This window comes from Hypomesus nipponensis, chromosome 2 (assembly GCF_054491055.1).
Source record: "Hypomesus nipponensis isolate SF chromosome 2, ASM5449105v1, whole genome shotgun sequence".
NCBI classification, from domain to species: domain Eukaryota; kingdom Metazoa; phylum Chordata; class Actinopteri; order Osmeriformes; family Osmeridae; genus Hypomesus; species Hypomesus nipponensis.
This window is the reverse complement of record NC_140362.1, coordinates 23217327-23226964: the sequence shown is the minus strand read 5'-3', so window position 1 is coordinate 23226964 and position 9638 is coordinate 23217327.

The window sequence follows — 9638 nt, the reverse complement described above, 5'->3', positions numbered from 1 at the left end:
TAACTCTGCCTAGGAAGCCCCCAGAAGCCCCAAACTTGGCCTGGTCTGTTCATCAGAGTCCCCTCTACGGACGTGTTTTGGATTGGATTTTGAGATTTTTTGGACCAAATTCGCCCTCCCCTTTTGTATGGCCCATAACTCTGCCTAGGAAGCCCCCAGAGGCCCCAAACTTGGCCTGGCCTCTTCATCAGAGTCCCCTCTAAGGACGTGTTTTGGATTGGATTTTGAGATTTTTTGGACCAAATTCGCCCTCCCCTATTGTCGGGCTCATAACTCTGCCTAGGAAGCCCCCAGAAGCCCCAAACTTGGCCTGGCCTGTTCATCAGAGTCCCCTCTAAGAATATGTTTTGGATTGCATTTTGAGATTTTTTGGACCAAATTCGCCCTGCCCTTTTGTCGGGCCCATAACTCTGCCTAGGAAGCCCCCAGAGGCCCCAAACTTGGCCTGGCCTGTTCATCAGAGTCCCCTCTACGGGCGTGTTTTGGATTGCATTTTGAGATTTTTTGGACCAAATTCGCCCTGCCCTTTTGTCGGGCCCATAACTCTGCCTAGGAAGCCCCCAGAAGCCCCAAACTTGGCCTGGTCTGTTCATCAGAGTCCCCTCTACGGGCGTGTTTTGAATTGGATTTTGAGATTTTTTGGACCTAATTCGCCCTGCCCTTTTGTCGGGCTCATAACTCTGCCTAAGAAGGGCCCAGAGACCCCAAACTTGGCCTGGCCTCTACATCAGAGTCCCCTCTACGGACGTGTTTTGGATTGGATTTTGAGATTTTTGGGACCAAATTCGCCCTCCCCTTTTGTCGGGCTCATAACTCTGCCTAGGAAGCCCCCAGAGGCCCCAAACTTGGCCTGGCCTGTTCATCAGAGTCCCCTCTAAGAATATGTTTTGGATTGGATTTTGAGATTTTTGGGACAAAATTCATCCTCTCCTCTTGTCGGGCCCATAACTCTGCCTAGGAAGCCCCCAGAAGCCCCAAAACTTGGCCTGGTCTGTTCATCAGAGTCCCCTCTACGTGCGTGTTTTGGATTGCATTTTGAGATTTTTTTGACCAAATTCGCCCTGCCCTTTTGTATGGCCCATAACTCTGCCTAGGAAGCCCCCAGAAGCCCCAAACTTGGCCTGGCCTGTTCATCAGAGTCCCCTCTACGGGCGTGTTTTGGATTGCATTTTGAGATTTTTGGGACCAAATTCGCCCTGCCCTTTTGTATGGCCCATAACTCTGCCTAGGAAGCCCCCAGAAGCCCCAAACTTGGCCTGGTCTGTTCATCAGAGTCCCCTCTACGGGCGTGTTTTGAATTGGATTTTGAGATTTTTTGGACCTAATTCGCCCTGCCCTTTTGTCGGGCTCATAACTCTGCCTAAGAAGGGCCCAGAGACCCCAAACTTGGCCTGGCCTCTACATCAGAGTCCCCTCTACGGACGTGTTTTGGATTGGATTTTGAGATTTTTGGGACCAAATTCGCCCTCCCCTTTTGTCGGGCTCATAACTCTGCCTAGGAAGCCCCCAGAGGCCCCAAACTTGGCCTGGCCTGTTCATCAGAGTCCCCTCTAAGAATATGTTTTGGATTGGATTTTGAGATTTTTGGGACAAAATTCATCCTCTCCTCTTGTCGGGCCCATAACTCTGCCTAGGAAGCCCCCAGAAGCCCCAAAACTTGGCCTGGTCTGTTCATCAGAGTCCCCTCTACGGGCGTGTTTTGAATTGGATTTTGAGATTTTTTGGACCTAATTCGCCCTGCCCTTTTGTCGGGCTCATAACTCTGCCTAAGAAGGGCCCAGAGACCCCAAACTTGGCCTGGCCTCTACATCAGAGTCCCCTCTAAGGACGTGTTTTGGATTGGATTTTGAGATTTTTGGGACCAAATTCGCCCTCCCCTTTTGTCGGGCTCATAACTCTGCCTAGGAAGCCCCCAGAGGCCCCAAACTTGGCCTGGCCTGTTCATCAGAGTCCCCTCTAAGAATATGTTTTGGATTGGATTTTGAGATTTTTGGGACAAAATTCATCCTCTCCTCTTGTCGGGCCCATAACTCTGCCTAGGAAGCCCCCAGAAGCCCCAAAACTTGGCCTGGTCTGTTCATCAGAGTCCCCTCTACGTGCGTGTTTTGGATTGCATTTTGAGATTTTTTGGACCAAATTCGCCCTGCCCTTTTGTATGGCCCATAACTCTGCCTAGGAAGCCCCCAGAAGCCCCAAACTTGGCCTGGCCTCTTCATCAGAGTCCCCTCTAAGGACGTGTTTTGGATTGGATTTTGAGATTTTTTGGACCAAATTCGCCCTCCCCTATTGTCGGGCTCATAACTCTGCCTAGGAAGCCCCCAGAAGCCCCAAACTTGGCCTGGCCTGTTCATCAGAGTCCCCTCTAAGAATATGTTTTGGATTGCATTTTGAGATTTTTTGGACCAAATTCGCCCTGCCCTTTTGTCGGGCCCATAACTCTGCCTAGGAAGCCCCCAGAGGCCCCAAACTTGGCCTGGCCTGTTCATCAGAGTCCCCTCTACGGGCGTGTTTTGGATTGCATTTTGAGATTTTTTGGACCAAATTCGCCCTGCCCTTTTGTCGGGCCCATAACTCTGCCTAGGAAGCCCCCAGAAGCCCCAAACTTGGCCTGGTCTGTTCATCAGAGTCCCCTCTACGGGCGTGTTTTGAATTGGATTTTGAGATTTTTTGGACCTAATTCGCCCTGCCCTTTTGTCGGGCTCATAACTCTGCCTAAGAAGGGCCCAGAGACCCCAAACTTGGCCTGGCCTCTACATCAGAGTCCCCTCTACGGACGTGTTTTGGATTGGATTTTGAGATTTTTGGGACCAAATTCGCCCTCCCCTTTTGTCGGGCTCATAACTCTGCCTAGGAAGCCCCCAGAGGCCCCAAACTTGGCCTGGCCTGTTCATCAGAGTCCCCTCTAAGAATATGTTTTGGATTGGATTTTGAGATTTTTGGGACAAAATTCATCCTCTCCTCTTGTCGGGCCCATAACTCTGCCTAGGAAGCCCCCAGAAGCCCCAAAACTTGGCCTGGTCTGTTCATCAGAGTCCCCTCTACGTGCGTGTTTTGGATTGCATTTTGAGATTTTTTTGACCAAATTCGCCCTGCCCTTTTGTATGGCCCATAACTCTGCCTAGGAAGCCCCCAGAAGCCCCAAACTTGGCCTGGCCTGTTCATCAGAGTCCCCTCTACGGGCGTGTTTTGGATTGCATTTTGAGATTTTTGGGACCAAATTCGCCCTGCCCTTTTGTATGGCCCATAACTCTGCCTAGGAAGCCCCCAGAAGCCCCAAACTTGGCCTGGTCTGTTCATCAGAGTCCCCTCTACGGGCGTGTTTTGAATTGGATTTTGAGATTTTTTGGACCTAATTCGCCCTGCCCTTTTGTCGGGCTCATAACTCTGCCTAAGAAGGGCCCAGAGACCCCAAACTTGGCCTGGCCTCTACATCAGAGTCCCCTCTACGGACGTGTTTTGGATTGGATTTTGAGATTTTTGGGACCAAATTCGCCCTCCCCTTTTGTCGGGCTCATAACTCTGCCTAGGAAGCCCCCAGAGGCCCCAAACTTGGCCTGGCCTGTTCATCAGAGTCCCCTCTAAGAATATGTTTTGGATTGGATTTTGAGATTTTTGGGACAAAATTCATCCTCTCCTCTTGTCGGGCCCATAACTCTGCCTAGGAAGCCCCCAGAAGCCCCAAAACTTGGCCTGGTCTGTTCATCAGAGTCCCCTCTACGGGCGTGTTTTGAATTGGATTTTGAGATTTTTTGGACCTAATTCGCCCTGCCCTTTTGTCGGGCTCATAACTCTGCCTAAGAAGGGCCCAGAGACCCCAAACTTGGCCTGGCCTCTACATCAGAGTCCCCTCTACGGACGTGTTTTGGATTGGATTTTGAGATTTTTGGGACCAAATTCGCCCTCCCCTTTTGTCGGGCTCATAACTCTGCCTAGGAAGCCCCCAGAGGCCCCAAACTTGGCCTGGCCTGTTCATCAGAGTCCCCTCTAAGAATATGTTTTGGATTGGATTTTGAGATTTTTGGGACAAAATTCATCCTCTCCTCTTGTCGGGCCCATAACTCTGCCTAGGAAGCCCCCAGAAGCCCCAAAACTTGGCCTGGTCTGTTCATCAGAGTCCCCTCTACGTGCGTGTTTTGGATTGCATTTTGAGATTTTTTTGACCAAATTCGCCCTGCCCTTTTGTATGGCCCATAACTCTGCCTAGGAAGCCCCCAGAAGCCCCAAACTTGGCCTGGCCTGTTCATCAGAGTCCCCTCTACGGGCGTGTTTTGGATTGCATTTTGAGATTTTTGGGACCAAATTCGCCCTGCCCTTTTGTATGGCCCATAACTCTGCCTAGGAAGCCCCCAGAAGCCCCAAACTTGGCCTGGTCTGTTCATCAGAGTCCCCTCTACGGGCGTGTTTTGAATTGGATTTTGAGATTTTTTGGACCTAATTCGCCCTGCCCTTTTGTCGGGCTCATAACTCTGCCTAAGAAGGGCCCAGAGACCCCAAACTTGGCCTGGCCTCTACATCAGAGTCCCCTCTACGGACGTGTTTTGGATTGGATTTTGAGATTTTTGGGACCAAATTCGCCCTCCCCTTTTGTCGGGCTCATAACTCTGCCTAGGAAGCCCCCAGAGGCCCCAAACTTGGCCTGGCCTGTTCATCAGAGTCCCCTCTAAGAATATGTTTTGGATTGGATTTTGAGATTTTTGGGACAAAATTCATCCTCTCCTCTTGTCGGGCCCATAACTCTGCCTAGGAAGCCCCCAGAAGCCCCAAAACTTGGCCTGGTCTGTTCATCAGAGTCCCCTCTACGGGCGTGTTTTGAATTGGATTTTGAGATTTTTTGGACCTAATTCGCCCTGCCCTTTTGTCGGGCTCATAACTCTGCCTAAGAAGGGCCCAGAGACCCCAAACTTGGCCTGGCCTCTACATCAGAGTCCCCTCTAAGGACGTGTTTTGGATTGGATTTTGAGATTTTTGGGACCAAATTCGCCCTCCCCTTTTGTCGGGCTCATAACTCTGCCTAGGAAGCCCCCAGAGGCCCCAAACTTGGCCTGGCCTGTTCATCAGAGTCCCCTCTAAGAATATGTTTTGGATTGGATTTTGAGATTTTTGGGACAAAATTCATCCTCTCCTCTTGTCGGGCCCATAACTCTGCCTAGGAAGCCCCCAGAAGCCCCAAAACTTGGCCTGGTCTGTTCATCAGAGTCCCCTCTACGTGCGTGTTTTGGATTGCATTTTGAGATTTTTTGGACCAAATTCGCCCTGCCCTTTTGTATGGCCCATAACTCTGCCTAGGAAGCCCCCAGAAGCCCCAAACTTGGCCTGGCCTCTTCATCAGAGTCCCCTCTAAGGACGTGTTTTGGATTGGATTTTGAGATTTTTTGGACCAAATTCGCCCTCCCCTATTGTCGGGCTCATAACTCTGCCTAGGAAGCCCCCAGAAGCCCCAAACTTGGCCTGGCCTGTTCATCAGAGTCCCCTCTAAGAATATGTTTTGGATTGCATTTTGAGATTTTTTGGACCAAATTCGCCCTGCCCTTTTGTCGGGCCCATAACTCTGCCTAGGAAGCCCCCAGAGGCCCCAAACTTGGCCTGGCCTGTTCATCAGAGTCCCCTCTACGGGCGTGTTTTGGATTGCATTTTGAGATTTTTTGGACCAAATTCGCCCTGCCCTTTTGTCGGGCCCATAACTCTGCCTAGGAAGCCCCCAGAAGCCCCAAACTTGGCCTGGTCTGTTCATCAGAGTCCCCTCTACGGGCGTGTTTTGAATTGGATTTTGAGATTTTTTGGACCTAATTCGCCCTGCCCTTTTGTCGGGCTCATAACTCTGCCTAAGAAGGGCCCAGAGACCCCAAACTTGGCCTGGCCTCTACATCAGAGTCCCCTCTACGGACGTGTTTTGGATTGGATTTTGAGATTTTTGGGACCAAATTCGCCCTCCCCTTTTGTCGGGCTCATAACTCTGCCTAGGAAGCCCCCAGAGGCCCCAAACTTGGCCTGGCCTGTTCATCAGAGTCCCCTCTAAGAATATGTTTTGGATTGGATTTTGAGATTTTTGGGACAAAATTCATCCTCTCCTCTTGTCGGGCCCATAACTCTGCCTAGGAAGCCCCCAGAAGCCCCAAAACTTGGCCTGGTCTGTTCATCAGAGTCCCCTCTACGTGCGTGTTTTGGATTGCATTTTGAGATTTTTTTGACCAAATTCGCCCTGCCCTTTTGTATGGCCCATAACTCTGCCTAGGAAGCCCCCAGAAGCCCCAAACTTGGCCTGGCCTGTTCATCAGAGTCCCCTCTACGGGCGTGTTTTGGATTGCATTTTGAGATTTTTGGGACCAAATTCGCCCTGCCCTTTTGTATGGCCCATAACTCTGCCTAGGAAGCCCCCAGAAGCCCCAAACTTGGCCTGGTCTGTTCATCAGAGTCCCCTCTACGGGCGTGTTTTGAATTGGATTTTGAGATTTTTTGGACCTAATTCGCCCTGCCCTTTTGTCGGGCTCATAACTCTGCCTAAGAAGGGCCCAGAGACCCCAAACTTGGCCTGGCCTCTACATCAGAGTCCCCTCTACGGACGTGTTTTGGATTGGATTTTGAGATTTTTGGGACCAAATTCGCCCTCCCCTTTTGTCGGGCTCATAACTCTGCCTAGGAAGCCCCCAGAGGCCCCAAACTTGGCCTGGCCTGTTCATCAGAGTCCCCTCTAAGAATATGTTTTGGATTGGATTTTGAGATTTTTGGGACAAAATTCATCCTCTCCTCTTGTCGGGCCCATAACTCTGCCTAGGAAGCCCCCAGAAGCCCCAAAACTTGGCCTGGTCTGTTCATCAGAGTCCCCTCTACGGGCGTGTTTTGAATTGGATTTTGAGATTTTTTGGACCTAATTCGCCCTGCCCTTTTGTCGGGCTCATAACTCTGCCTAAGAAGGGCCCAGAGACCCCAAACTTGGCCTGGCCTCTACATCAGAGTCCCCTCTAAGGACGTGTTTTGGATTGGATTTTGAGATTTTTGGGACCAAATTCGCCCTCCCCTTTTGTCGGGCTCATAACTCTGCCTAGGAAGCCCCCAGAGGCCCCAAACTTGGCCTGGCCTGTTCATCAGAGTCCCCTCTAAGAATATGTTTTGGATTGGATTTTGAGATTTTTGGGACAAAATTCATCCTCTCCTCTTGTCGGGCCCATAACTCTGCCTAGGAAGCCCCCAGAAGCCCCAAAACTTGGCCTGGTCTGTTCATCAGAGTCCCCTCTACGTGCGTGTTTTGGATTGCATTTTGAGATTTTTTGGACCAAATTCGCCCTGCCCTTTTGTATGGCCCATAACTCTGCCTAGGAAGCCCCCAGAAGCCCCAAACTTGGCCTGGCCTGTTCATCAGAGTCCCCTCTACGGGCGTGTTTTGGATTGCATTTTGAGATTTTTTGGACCAAATTCGCCCTGCCCTTTTGTCGGGCCCATAACTCTGCCTAGGAAGCCCCCAGAAGCCCCAAACTTGGCCTGGTCTGTTCATCAGAGTCCCCTCTACGGGCGTGTTTTGAATTGGATTTTGAGATTTTTTGGACCAAATTCGCCCTGCCCTTTTGTCGGGCCCATAACTCTGCCTAGGAAGCCCCCAGAGGCCCCAAACTTGGCCTGGCCTGTTCATCAGAGTCCCCTCTACGGGCGTGTTTTGGATTGGATTTTGAGATTTTTTGGACCAAATTCGCCCTGCCCTTTTGTATGGCCCATAACTCTGCCTAGGAAGCCCCCAGAAGCCCCAAACTTGGCCTGGTCTGTTCATCAGAGTCCCCTCTACGGACGTGTTTTGGATTGGATTTTGAGATTTTTTGGACCAAATTCGCCCTCCCCTTTTGTATGGCCCATAACTCTGCCTAGGAAGCCCCCAGAGGCCCCAAACTTGGCCTGGCCTCTTCATCAGAGTCCCCTCTAAGGACGTGTTTTGGATTGGATTTTGAGATTTTTTGGACCAAATTCGCCCTCCCCTATTGTCGGGCTCATAACTCTGCCTAGGAAGCCCCCAGAAGCCCCAAACTTGGCCTGGCCTGTTCATCAGAGTCCCCTCTAAGAATATGTTTTGGATTGCATTTTGAGATTTTTTGGACCAAATTCGCCCTGCCCTTTTGTCGGGCCCATAACTCTGCCTAGGAAGCCCCCAGAGGCCCCAAACTTGGCCTGGCCTGTTCATCAGAGTCCCCTCTACGGGCGTGTTTTGGATTGGATTTTGAGATTTTTTGGACCAAATTCGCCCTGCCCTTTTGTATGGCCCATAACTCTGCCTAGGAAGCCCCCAGAAGCCCCAAACTTGGCCTGGTCTGTTCATCAGAGTCCCCTCTACGGACGTGTTTTGGATTGGATTTTGAGGTTTTTTGGACCAAATTCGCCCTCCCCTTTTGTATGGCCCATAACTCTGCCTAGGAAGCCCCCAGAGGCCCCAAACTTGGCCTGGCCTCTTCATCAGAGTCCCCTCTAAGGACGTGTTTTGGATTGGATTTTGAGATTTTTTGGACCAAATTCGCCCTCCCCTATTGTCGGGCTCATAACTCTGCCTAGGAAGCCCCCAGAAGCCCCAAACTTGGCCTGGCCTGTTCATCAGAGTCCCCTCTAAGAATATGTTTTGGATTGGATTTGGAGATTTTTGGGACCAAATTCGCCCTGCCCTTTTGTATGGCCCATAACTCTGCCTAGGAAGCCCCCAGAAGCCCCAAACTTGGCCTGGCCTGTTCATCAGAGTCCCCTCTACGGGCGTGTTTTGGATTGGATTTTGAGATTTTTTGGACCAAATTCGCCCTGCCCTTTTGTATGGCCCATAACTCTGCCTAGGAAGCCCCCAGAAGCCCCAAACTTGGCCTGGTCTGTTCATCAGAGTCCCCTCTACGGACATGTTTTGGATTGGATTTTGAGGTTTTTTGGACCAAATTCGCCCTCCCCTTTTGTATGGCCCATAACTCTGCCTAGGAAGCCCCCAGAGGCCCCAAACTTGGCCTGGCCTCTTCATCAGAGTCCCCTCTAAGGACGTGTTTTGGATTGGATTTTGAGATTTTTTGGACCAAATTCGCCCTGCCCTTTTGTATGGCCCATAACTCTGCCTAGGAAGCCCCCAGAAGCCCCAAACTTGGCCTGGTCTGTTCATCAGAGTCCCCTCTACGTGCGTGTTTTGGATTGCATTTGGAGATTTTTGGGACCAAATTCGCCCTGCCCTTTTGTATGGCCCATAACTCTGCCTAGGAAGCCCCCAGAAGCCCCAAACTTGGCCTGGTCTGTTCATCAGAGTCCCCTCTACGGGCGTGTTTTGAATTGGATTTTGAGATTTTTTGGACCAAATTCGCCCTGCCCTTTTGTCGGGCCCATAACTCTGCCTAGGAAGCCCCCAGAAGCCCCAAACTTGGCCTGGTCTGTTCATCAGAGTCCCCTCTACGGGCGTGTTTTGGATTGCATTTTGAGATTTTTGGGACCAAATTCGCCCTGCCCTTTTGTATGGCCCATAACTCTGCCTAGGAAGCCCCCAGAAGCCCCAAACTTGGCCTGGTCTGTTCATCAGAGTCCCCTCTACGGGCGTGTTTTGAATTGGATTTTGAGATTTTTTGGACCTAATTCGCCCTGCCCTTTTGTCGGGCTCATAACTCTGCCTAAGAAGGGCCCAGAGACCCCAAACTTGGCCT